The sequence below is a fragment of the Nannospalax galili genome, unplaced genomic scaffold (genome assembly GCF_000622305.1).
Source record: "Nannospalax galili isolate Female #2095 unplaced genomic scaffold, S.galili_v1.0 scaffold140, whole genome shotgun sequence".
Taxonomy (NCBI): domain Eukaryota; kingdom Metazoa; phylum Chordata; class Mammalia; order Rodentia; family Spalacidae; genus Nannospalax; species Nannospalax galili.
In genome coordinates, this window is record NW_008352267.1 from 2,930,320 (window position 1) to 2,943,271 (window position 12,952).

Sequence of the window (12,952 nt, forward strand, 5' to 3'; positions counted from 1 at the left end):
TTCAGCTCTTCAAATAGCATTGACACATTTCTAGCTAAATGAAATTTCCTTGTCATGTATAATTTATTGTTGAAGTGAAGATAATGGTTTATGTGATTATAAGATGTCCTGTAACTCTGAGAAACAGAAACAAATCTGTGAGAGGATAAAAGACTTATTGAGCAGAGTAATTCAATACAAGAACCTATAATACACCCATGCTATCTTACAGTTTCTTAGTAAATATTTTGAAAGTAAAAATTAACACATCTGTATGACAATAGAAAGATGAGAGCTTAATTGTTTTTTTCTTTCTTTGATATAAATAACAGAAATGTGATGGTTACCCAAATTAAATATAAATTATCCTAAATCTGTCATTTCCATATGCTAGATAATATAAGCAAAATGACATTTGTATCACAATTTTGTAGTTGATAAAATATTTAGTCAAACATATGCTCATGTATAGAGGATGACTTCGTTTATAGCTGCATGAAATGAAATGGTGAATATACTTTCATCTAAATATGCTGATGACAAAAAACCATTAAAATTGTGTGATTACACTGAGCTATTAAATGTGTAATATTTACAATTTTGCAAACGTCTCTAGTTACTATAGTATTCCATTGTTCTCAGTCTCAATTCACTGTTCAGCAGTAAACTATGAAAGGAGACTACTAGGAACAGCACAGGTAAGAGTACACCAAAATTTAATTTCATATGAAAGATTAGTGTTCACAAGATCAATAAAACACAATTTTAAAGTGGCATTTTTGGAATCTTATAATTCTATATTTATTAATAAAAGACATCTACAAATATCACTCTTAGAATGTTGTGACTTTAGATTTGTTTCCCACAAAGGATTATGATAATATTTTTTGTTTCCTAACTCCAGTCATATCAAAGAAATTAACAGACAGATACATCTCATAACCTAACTACGGACATTGACAGACATGCACAGTATAATTCAACTGAATGTGCTGATGTGAAAATGTCATGAATAAGGGAAGAACAAAGAGGTACAAAAGACAAGAAAGTTTCGGTGTATTTTAAATACACAAACAAAATAAAAAATCAGAGATAACATGTATGTTTCATTACCAATTCATACTAGAATGTCATTTGCCAATTTTTTTTAGTTGTTGAAATGTTCATACATGTATACAACATCAGTTTTTAAGTGCTATGTTGCACTAGCTGTGAAATCTCAACTCAAGGCTGCCTACCCCATCCTTTTAAACTGATGAAGTCCACTTATGGCACTTTGAGCACCTGCCAAAATTTTCTTCATTCCAGGTTTCTGAGAACAGGGATAGCCTGTATATGGTAGAATCCCAAAACTTATGCAAAGAGTGCCATGAATCCTGGATGATCCACCTTATTTCCCATATATAAGCAGTCCTGATGGCCTACCATCTTCTCCAAAGATGAGACTCCGTAGGCGTATGCCAAACTTCTTTTGATGCTGTCTCCCATTTAGAAGTCTACCACGAAAGGAATCTTAAAATATTTAGTTTAGATTCCATTGTTATTGTACATATGATATGTGTGCATGTGAAAGTGGGTTTCTACATGGGCCAGTCAGCAGACAATCTTTCAGGAGTCATATATCTCCTTCCACTCTAGAATCTAGGAATTAAACTTGGGTAGTCAGGTTTATATGGCAAGGGTTTATACATTCTGAACCAACTTGCTGGCCACAAAAATTCCTTTCATTTTATAAAAACAGGTGCAGGCTCAACTCTTTTGGAATATAAATCTAAAGACTACAACTTACTTTGGGTGTTGTGGTACACAACTATAATTCTTGTCATCAGGAGACTGAGGGAATTAGATTTTGAATTCTAAGTTAGCTTGGGCTACCTAGTGCATTCAAGGTCAGACTATCATTCATAGTAAGGCGTGTTTAAGATAAAATTAGTTGAAAAAATAACAGAATACAATTCACATTTATGACAAAAATGTGTTGGATATGGTGCTGGAAAGACTGAGAGATCAAAGAAAGAGAAAGCAAAGGAAAATTTAAAACGGAAAATCTGCAGCCAGGAGTGGTAACTCAGGAATTTAATCCTATCACTCTGGAAGCAGAGACAGACAGATCTCTGTGAGATTGACTCCAGTCATTGATCTTCATAGCAAGTCCCAAGCCAGTTAAGGTTACACTGTAGATCTCTATCTAAGTACTTTGTGACAAATGTTTAGATTTTTAAAATTAAAAGATAGCAATCATATATATCTAAACTGTGGCCCACAGGCCAAAAAGTTCGAGTTGCTACAAATGCCCTCAAGACAGTACAGATGTTAACTTCATAATGCAATAAAACCAAGACATATGTATACACCATGTAATAGCCATAGAAAACTGAAGAAGTAGATGATCAAATATTTTTATATCTAATTAGTAATATTTTTTTTATATATTAAAAAACCCTAAACTAAATGAAATAGCAGAAATAAAACAACATAAAAGTTGTAACAATTAGCATAGCAAGGAATTGGACATACAACTTACCTAACCTTTGTATATATTTCATTTCTGTCTTTCTTAAAACATTTGTATTAACATTCAAAAATCAGATATAGGATACGATAGTTGCTATAAATATTAAGATAAATGTAAATAATGATTTTAAACATAAAAACTTTTTAAAAAATATTTACTTGAAGATGTATATACAATTTGGCTGGAGTAATGGCTCTATAGGTAAGGTTATTGCTCCTTTGTAGAGGACCCATGTTCAATTACCAGAGCCCACATAGTGGCTCTCAACCTTCTATAACTGTAGTTACATGGGATCCAATGCCCATTTCTGCCCTCCATGGGCAACAGGTATTTAGAGTTTATATAAAATAAACTTGTAGGCACTCTTTAGAGATCTTGTCACTGCCTTCCAAACTGGAATCACAAATGGGCCATCATATCAATCCAGTATTTACATAGGTTCTAGTGATTTGAACTCTGGTCCTCATACCTGTGTGGCAAGTGCATACTTAAAAAGTTTTCCTTCCAGCCCTCAGGTTTTATAATTGCTGTTGGAGTAAAATAGAGAATTTAAAAATAATGCTACCAATCTAAAGATGTTACTTTTATTTTAAAAAAAAGATTGATTATGCTTGTTCACCTTGCCACCTCGCCCACCCTGTCACTCCTCCTGGCATGGGCACTCATCCATTTCTTCTCTTGGCACCCCAGACCTCTGGACTGCCCTATTGGCCTGGACTCCCCATTGCTTCCTGATCCTTTGCACCCAGACCAACCCAATACCTTGGTCTGATTCCCAGGAGCCCTCAAAGTCTGTTCCCTCCCCAACCTTGCCTTTCCATACCTGAGAACAGCCTTCATCCCTGGCTGTCTCACCGCCAACCTGGATTCCTGAGACAGCCTCCTTCCCTGACTGCCTGAGAGTCCTGAATCCTACTTGTAACTAGCAATCTTCCCAAATTGTACTGTGCCTACTGACTAGAGGGAACCAAACCTTAGCAGAAAGCCTGAGAGCAATTGATCCTCATCCAACTTGGGCCTCTGTGGGAGCTCCTGAGAAGCAGGATGAAAGCCATCTGGCCCCTCCAATATAAAATTAAAAGAGAGAAACTGAAGTCTAGACCAACCAGCTTTTCATGCCCAACAAGTAAACCACAAAGACACATAAAGTTTACAAAAAGAAGCAGACATAAACTCAACAAAGAAAGGCTTGAGTCTCACACAAGAATCAGAAACTACAAAAGAAATCCACATGTCAAAGTCACAGAAAAAAAATAATAACATGAAAAACCCAAATAATATTTGCCAACCAAGTACCAATAGTCCTCTAGAGGACTACAGTGTGAACCCCCTAGAGATAACACAGGACATGGAATTCAAAAGAACAATTATAAACATAATAAAAGATTTCATTGAATTTAAAGAACACACAAACAAAGACATCAAAGAACTGTAAGAAGATAGGGTAAACTTGTGAATGACTTCAGAAGAGTTAAAAATATTTGAGAATATTCAGGCTGAAATGAAGAAGGAAGTGAAACACTCAATAAGCCAATTAGAAGCAGCAGGAGAAAGCATCACCAATAGGATGAATGAAATAGAAAACAGAATATCAAGACTAGAAGATAAAGTGGACTAATTAGACCACTTAAGCAAAGATTATGAAAAATTTAAGAAAACACAGAATGGAATGTACAAGAATTCTGTGACATCATAAAAAGACCAAACTTAAGAATCATGGGCATACAAGAAGGAGTAGAATCTCAGGATAATGGTATGGACCAGATCTTCAACAAGATTGTAGAAGAAAATTTCCCAAAATTAAAGAAAGACATGCCCATACCAATACAAAAATCACATAGAACACCAAACAGACAGGACCAGAAAAGAAACCCTCCATGGTACATCATAGTAAAAACACTAAATATATACAGAACAAAGAGAGAATACTGAAAGCTGCAAGATAAAAACAACAGGTCACATATAAAGGATAACCCACAAGAATTACAACTGACTTTCCGGTGTAAACTATGAAAGCCAGAAGAGCCTGGACCAAAGTATTCCCAGTTATAAACGACATAGATGCCAATCCAGATTCCTTTACCCAGCCAAAATTTCTATTATAGTGGAAGGAATTATTTTCTCCATTAGATAGGTCAACAGGAGAGAAAGTTAACAGAGAGACATCTGAATTAAACAATACCATACATCAAATGGGCCTAACAGTCATCTACCGAATACTCTACCCAAGCACCAAAGAATATACTTTCTATTCAGCGCCCATGGAGATTTCTCCAAAAATCAACCACATACTGGGACACAAAACAAGTCTCAGCAAATACAAAAACATTGAGAAAATTCCATGCATTCTATCAGACAACAATGCAATAAAGTTTAAAATCAACATGGGAAAAAACTCTAGCAACTACAGGAACACATGGAGATTAAACAACACACCTCTGAATGACGAATGGGTCAAAGGAGAAATTAAAAAAGAAATAAAAGTATTCCTGGAACTAAATGAAACAGACAATAAAATACAACAAAACCTCTGGGACACACTGAAAGCAGTCCCTGGAAGTTTATCGCTCTAAGTGCATTCATTACAAAATCAGAAAGAACACAAATAAATGACCTAACATTGCAACTCAAGACACTTGAAAAGCAAAAGCAAATGAAACCCAAAGGCAGTAGACAAGAAGAAATAACAAAAATCAGAGCAGAAATTAATGAAATAGAAACAAAGAAAACAATACAAAAAAACAAAAACAAAAAAAATGAATCCAAGAGCTGGGAAATATCACAACAGACACCAAAAAGATCCAGAACATTATGAGGGAATACTTTAAAAACCTATATGCTACTATTTGAAAAACTAAGAGAAATGGATGGGTATCTAAAAGCATGGGAACCACCAAAACTAAACCAAGAAGACATCAACAGCTTAAACAGACCCATCACACATAAGGAAATTGGAACAGTAATACAAAGCCTCCCAACTCCAAAAAGCCCAGGCCCAGATGAATTTACAGCAGAATTCACCAAGACATTTGAAGATATATATCCAATACTACTTATTTTATTCAAAAAGATATACATGGAAGGAGAACTTCCAAATTCCTTCTCTGAAGCCAGCATCACTCTAATACCAAAACCAGTTAAAGATACACTCAGAAAAGAAAACTATAGACCCATATCCTTAATGAACATAGATGCAAAAATTCTCAACAAAATACTTGCGACCACATACAGACACACACCGATAAGATCATCCACCATTATGAAGTTAGCTTCATTATTCCAGAGATGCAGGGATGGTTCAATATATGTAAGTCAATAAATGTCATAAATCATATAAATTGTCTTAAAGACAAGAACTACATGGTCATCTCAATAGATGCAGAGAAGGCCTTTGACAACATTTAACATGCATTTATGTTCAAAGCCCTAGAGGGATTTGGACTGGAGGGACCATAGCTCAACATAATTAAAGTCATATAAAACAAACCCACAACCAACATCATTCTAAATGGAGAAAAACTGGAAGCATTCCCATTAAAATCAGGAACCAGACAAGGCTGTCCACTATCTCACTATCTCCATTCCTTTGTAATATAGTGCTTGAAACTCTTGCTAGAGCAATAAGACAAGAGAATGAAATTAAAGGAGTAATAATTGGAAATGAAGAGATCAAATTATCCCTTTTGCAGATGATAGGATATCATATCTAAGAGATGACAAAATTTGCCCCAGAAAACTCCTAGAAATGATAAACAATTTCAGGGGCAGTTTACAAAATTAATCTACAAAGTCTGTAGCCTTTCTATATACCAATAGAAAGCATCAGAGAAAAAGTACACAGAAACTCTCCCTTTCACAAAAGCCTAAAAAAACACAAAAAAACTTGGAATAAACCTGGCCAAAGACATTAAAGACCTCTACGATGAAAATTTTAAATCTTTAAAGAAAGAGATTTAGGAGGACACCAGAAGATAAAAGGACCTCCTATGCTCATAGATTGAAAGAATTAATATTGTGAAAATGACCATCTTATGAAAAGCCATTTATAGAGTCAATGCAATGACAATGAAAATGCCCATGACATTCTTCACAGAATTGAAAAAAAATCCATCCTAAGGTCCATATGGAAGCACAAAAGACCTCAGATAGCCAAAGCAACCCTGAGCACTAAGAGCAATGCTGGGGAGATTCCTATACCAGATTTTAAACTCTATTACAGAGTAATGGTCATAAAACAACATTGTACTGGCGCAAAAATACAACTGTAGGTCAATGGAACAAAACTGAAGATCCAAATATGAGTATATGGAATTTCACCAACCTGGTATTTGACACAGGGGCCAAGAACATTCACTGGAGGAAAGACAGTATGTTCAGTGCATGGTGGTGGCAAAACTGGATCTCCACCTGTAAAAGAATGAAACTAAACCCCTATCTTTCACCTTGCACAAAAGTCAACTCCAAAAGGATGAAAGAACTCAATGTTAAGCCTGAAACTCTGAAAATGTTAGAATAAAACATTGGCAAAAACCTACAAGATATAAATGTAGGAAAGGATTTTCTAAACTGGTCATCAATTGCCCAGGAAACAAGGTCAAGAATCAACAAGTGGGATCTCATTAAACTAAAAACCATTTGTACATCAAAAGAAGCAATAGAGGAAATGAAGAGAAACCCTACATAATGGGAGAAAATCTTCACCATCGAATTATTTGACAGAGGTTTAACATCCAGAACACAAAACGAAATCAAAAAGCAAGAAATCAAGAAAGGAAGTGACTCAATTAAAAGATGGGCTAAGGAGCTGAACAGAGAGTTCTCAAAAGAAGAAATAAAGATGGCTAAGAAGCATCCTAAAAGATGTTCAACACCATTAGTATTTAGGGAAATGAAAATTAAAACCACTTGCAGATTTCATCTTACCCCAGTCAGACTGGCTAAGATCAGGAGAACAAATGATACCAAATATTGGAGAGGATGTGGGGAAAGGGGAATGCTCATCCACTGATGGTGGAATTGCAAACATGTTCAACCCCTATGGGAAGCAGTGTGGAGAACGCTTAAAAAACTAAAAATGAACCTACCATTTTTTCCACGGTTCAGTGACCACAATTCAAGCCTGATTGGCTTGGGGACTCCAAGGTATAGGCACAGGAGAAATCAGGATGCAGGGGATACAGTGGAGTGTGAACCAATGCATACTTTATTCTAAGAAGCAAACCTGTTTTATAGTATAACAAGAGGAAGAAAAACTGTTCTTCTCAAGCTAAATTATCTCATCATGATATTTAGAGTACCTTCATGATATTTGTAGTACTTCCGTGTTCCCAGGGCTCAGCCCTTTTGGGACTCGTATCTGTCCTTCCATGTCTATTAAAGATTATGTTCTTTACTTATAACTTTATTTGCTACACAGCTTTGTTATACAAGCTTCTTTATGTACATTTAGTAGGGTTCAAGGAACAGTCAGTCTCATGATAGGAATAGCTGCAGAACATCCAAGTTCCCAGGGAACTGAGGCCTCCCATTCCAGCTCTGAGTTGACTTCAGACCTGAGCTCAGGCCTTCACACGATTTGACCCAGTTATACCACTGCTTGGCATATTCCCAAAGAACTCATCCTATTGCAGAGACACTTGTACATCCATGTTTGTTGCTGCTCTTTTCACAATAGCTAAGAGATGGAAGCAACCTAAGTGTCTCTCAATTAATGAGTGGATAATGAAAATGTGGTTTATTTATACAATGGAGTTCTACTCAGCAGTAAACAAAGATGAAATCATGAAATTTACATGTAAATGTATGGAACTAGACACTGGTATACTAAGTGAAGTAACACAGGCTCAGAAAAACAAATGACATATGTTCTCCCTCATATGTGGATCCTAGCTCCAAATCCTTATAAGTGAGTATATATCCAGACATAACTACAGGAACCAGGAAAACAAAAAGGAACCAAGGAAGTAAAGAAAAAGAATCTGAAAAAAGAACAGTAGGAAACAGGTGTTAATAAGGGAGTTATGGATAAAAACAGGGTTACTTTAATGCAAGGAGGGAGGAAGGGTTATACAAGGAACCCTGGGGATAAAGGGAAAGAAGAAGTGCAAGAGAGTTGGGACCATAGGAGAAGTGTATTATTAATGGAGAAATGGGGAAAATGGAGCACTTTATGTGGGGAAATCATGGTGGAAGTGTAAGATAGTGAGAGAGATAAATAATGCCTACCTAATTTAAAAAAACCAGAGGGAACCATATTAGTCCAACAACCTACTGACAAATTATACATATAACTAGTTCCTCAGCAAGGGTTGGGGCTTACTGCCCATTTCTCTTGTTCTATGGTGAGTTTTTGTCTGACTGAGTTGGTATGGGTCTTGTGCATACTGTCATCATTGTGGCAAGTTCATATGAACACATTCCTAGTCACATGAAAGTGCCTATTTCCTTATGTACAGGCACCAACCCTGCATCTTACAATCTTTCCATCCCCTCTTCTGCAATGGTACATAAGCCATGTGTGTGGGGGGGTTTCATATAACGTTCTTATCCAGGGACATGCACACTGTTGTATGAGGAAGAGTCACTGGTGAGAATTGAGGGGTGTATTTGTATTCTGTCTACTCACTGTTCCATGAGCCTTAGGTATAGGGGTTCCACTGTAGATGTGTCACTTAGAGCTAGGAATCTCTCAGACATATATTCTCTGTGTCTGACCAGTTGTGGAACTCTTCAATTGCCTCTGTCTTTTGCAAAAAGAAGCTTCTTTGATGAGTGATGTGTAGTCTACTTCCCTGTAAATATAAAGATGCATGTTTAGTATACAGTAGTAAATTTCTAGAGATATGTCAGACATAGGATTTTCTCTAGGATCCATGACCTCTCCAGTCATGTATATTTGGCTGTATTTACATTGCCACCCTGGAGTTCTCTCTTATTGATAGGGCTTCAATTTCAGTTAGATAGCTATTGATTATCCCCTACTATTTCATCAATAGAGCTAGTTTGCTGTGCCCGTCATTGTGGTTATTGGGTTTCAGAGCTGGGTTGGATTATTGATTGACTTTTTCCCTTAGCAAATTTCAGAGAATCCTCTAGAACTTTGAGAGATAGTTTTCAGGGAGAGAGGTTCCAGGTCAATTGCAGCTCCATTGCTCTAAGTCCTATCCTGAAATTATGCCGTGTTTTCAGCATTTGGATCTTACCTTCAAGTACTGGGAGATAACTGAGGACTGTGGAAATAGCTGGTCTCAGTTTTGGGAGTCTCTTGGTCTATCCATACCAACAGGTTTCTCCTGTCTGACAGTGTGTTCCTTGTTATAAAGCCTTCAGGCATGCATGGACTCATGTTCAGATATTGTGTGTCTATTTTTCAGGGGGAGGTGAGTTAACATTTCCCTCTGGCTTTTTAATACTACCTAAACATTACTTATTTCTCCTCTTTCACACTCCCTGTCTAATCTCCCTACTCCCTCCCCTGTTTAAATACTCCATCCCCCCCATTTCCCCTTGACAATACCTGTTTCCTGTCTTATCACAACAAATCACCACTTTATCTCTGAACTGTAATAGGTATTTACAGATATATTGATAGATATAACCAATGTTTATTTTAAGTGAAACATGAATTGTAACTAGAATAAAAACAAAATTGTACGTAATAGACATAGCTAAAAATAGTGATAAACTACATAGAATACAGAGTCAATATTATATTTAGTACAGTTCAAAGCAAGTATAAATTGAAGCAAGAAGAAGAAGTTATAGTAGATTAAAATGGAAATTATAAAACAAGGAAATTTATTTTAAAAATAAAAATCTTAAAATTTTAAAGTTATTTTAAAAGACTTGAAAAATAAACAGAATCAAGAACAGAGATATCTAACATATAGGAAGGACATTAATCAGTTTGGGTAGTAACGGATGCATGTTTGGAAAAAAAATCTATGTTAACAAAATGATAGTAAAATATATTTTTATATACAATTGATTGCTAGTTTAGTAAGACTACAAATTATTAAACATTATTTGTGACAGAGTGATGTGACTACTGTCCTTCATTCTCCAGGAAAATTTTACTATCAATTGTTGCTTACTGCCTTAAAATGTTTTGGTAATTCCATATTAAATTTTGAAATCTAATTCATATACTCTAATATATCTAGTTAGCCAACTCCTCATGGTAAGCATTGATATTCATGGAGAATTCCTAGAAGATACATAGCCCTATCTGCTATCAATTTTAATTTCACTTTTGCTTCAAACCAGAGCAATAGAGAACAGAATTGCTTATTTAAACTCCTTGCAGGTGTGTACTTTACCAGCCAGATTTGGAATTATGCCAATGACCTATTTTGAGAGACTATGAGGCAAGCAATCTGAAAACTTGATAATATCTTTATCTTAAGTATGCCAAATACAATGCTTCACTCTGTATTGAATAGTGTCATGTATAATGGTAGGAAACATTTAGGGGAAAAGAAAGCATTACATATTTGTGAAATTCATATATGTATTAAGCTTATTCTGAAAGGTTTTGATTATATATGGAATTCCTTTTTTGCCTGAGAACCTGAGAATCTGATGTTATACTTCCCTCAAGTAAGGATAACTGCTTTGTTTTCACAAGTTTTGTTTCTGTCATGACATCTTTTATTCGATATTCATTTCCCTTTACATTTTATTGCATTATTTCAACACTTTAGAAATGTTTATATATTCTATTCCTTATTATATTTGATGTATGAACAAAATATCTGACAAAAGCAATATAAGAAATGAAGATTTTATTTTGATTCAGTATTCAGGAGAACAGTCTGTCCTACCAAAGAAAGTATAGCAACTGGAATGTGAGGTAGTTGCTCATGCTGTGCCTGGAGCTAGGAAGCAGTGGGAGATGAATGGTAGCTCACAGCTTGCAATCACCTGCACATTCTGTTCGAGACACTAGCCTATGGATTGGTGCCACCCACACTTAGGGGATGGTCTTCCCTGCCCAAACAAACCTATCTGGAGTTATTTTCATACACATACCAAGAAGTGTATATTCATGATGGTGCTTTTAAAAATGAAGTTACCATTTGATGGGAACCACTAAGTTCACCCCTTTTTCAATGTTATACTCAAACATATTACTTTTAAATCATAACATTTCACCTTGGCTCTTAAAGTTGTATATTCATCTATAATACAAAATGCATTTAGTGTTTCTCTAAACTTCCCAATAGCATATAAAATTCCCAGTACTATTCAGAAGCTAAAGTCTCATCTGAGACTTAAAGTGGTCTTTTATCTATGAGCGCCTATAACAAAAAAGAATGTTATATACTTCTAATGCACAATGGTACAGAGTAAATATTCTCATTTTAGAGTGGGGTAATGGTAGCATAGCAAGAAAGCTCAGGCCAAAGCAAGACAAACTCACAACTGAAATATCACATCCTGTCGTGCCCTGTCTGTCATCTAGGGCATGTGATGGAATCAAGGGCTCCAAAGGTGGTCCTGCCTTCCTAGTTCTCATGACAACAATGCACATAGCCTCAACCTGGGACCAGTTCCACTCTGTGCCTGCAACTTTCCTTAGTGGTTGTCCCATGGTGTAGGAATATGCAACATTCTGGATTCTCTACAGTAACTTAGATTTTATTTTCATAGATTCATACAGAGGTCCCTGTCAGTGATTCTCTGGAGCCCTAAACAAGATCTTCCAATCTTGCATCTTTCATTCATTCAAAGTAATGCTGTCACCTTGGGAAATGGTCTGCTCTCTTAGACCACAGATACATGGACCTCTTTGTGTATTTCAGGTTGACTCTGTGGGAATTAGATTATTGTTTTTGACCAGGGAACACTTTCAGCAACATTTTCAGCATCTCCTCTCTTTTTTCAAATTCATTTTGTTTTTCACATGGAGTGTTCAGTAAATAGATCCTGCTCTCAGGCCACTTTCCCACCATCCTGTAGTGTCTTTTCAGTGATGTGCACCTCTTACCAATCACAGCCACTTCCCCAGTAACAATTTGGTCTGCAATTTTAAACTCCGTGCTTTCTCTTGCAGCTGGAACAATTTTCATATTTTTCTGCTCCACTTTCTCTTCTCTCTCATTATAGACCTGAATAAATGCAGTGAGCAGTAACCATAATATATGCTGAATATTGTCCTATTGTGATTTTATCTACCAAACAAATTTGCCCACTACTTTTGAATTCAGCCTTACTCCCATTCTCAGAATATGGATAGGATCAAGCTGTTTGCTTTGTCACAATGGAATGTGAGTGGCCTCCAACACAGTTCCTAATAGAGTCATTGGTCCCCTCAGGTTACAAAAATGTTAACATCAATCCATAATCTTTTAAATATGTTTATGATTTTTGAGGGGATCAAGTGTATAAGTATTTGGGGGCTCCTGTAACCCATGGGCCACAGTTTGAAGATGCTTGACAGCATTCTAGACCAAAGTT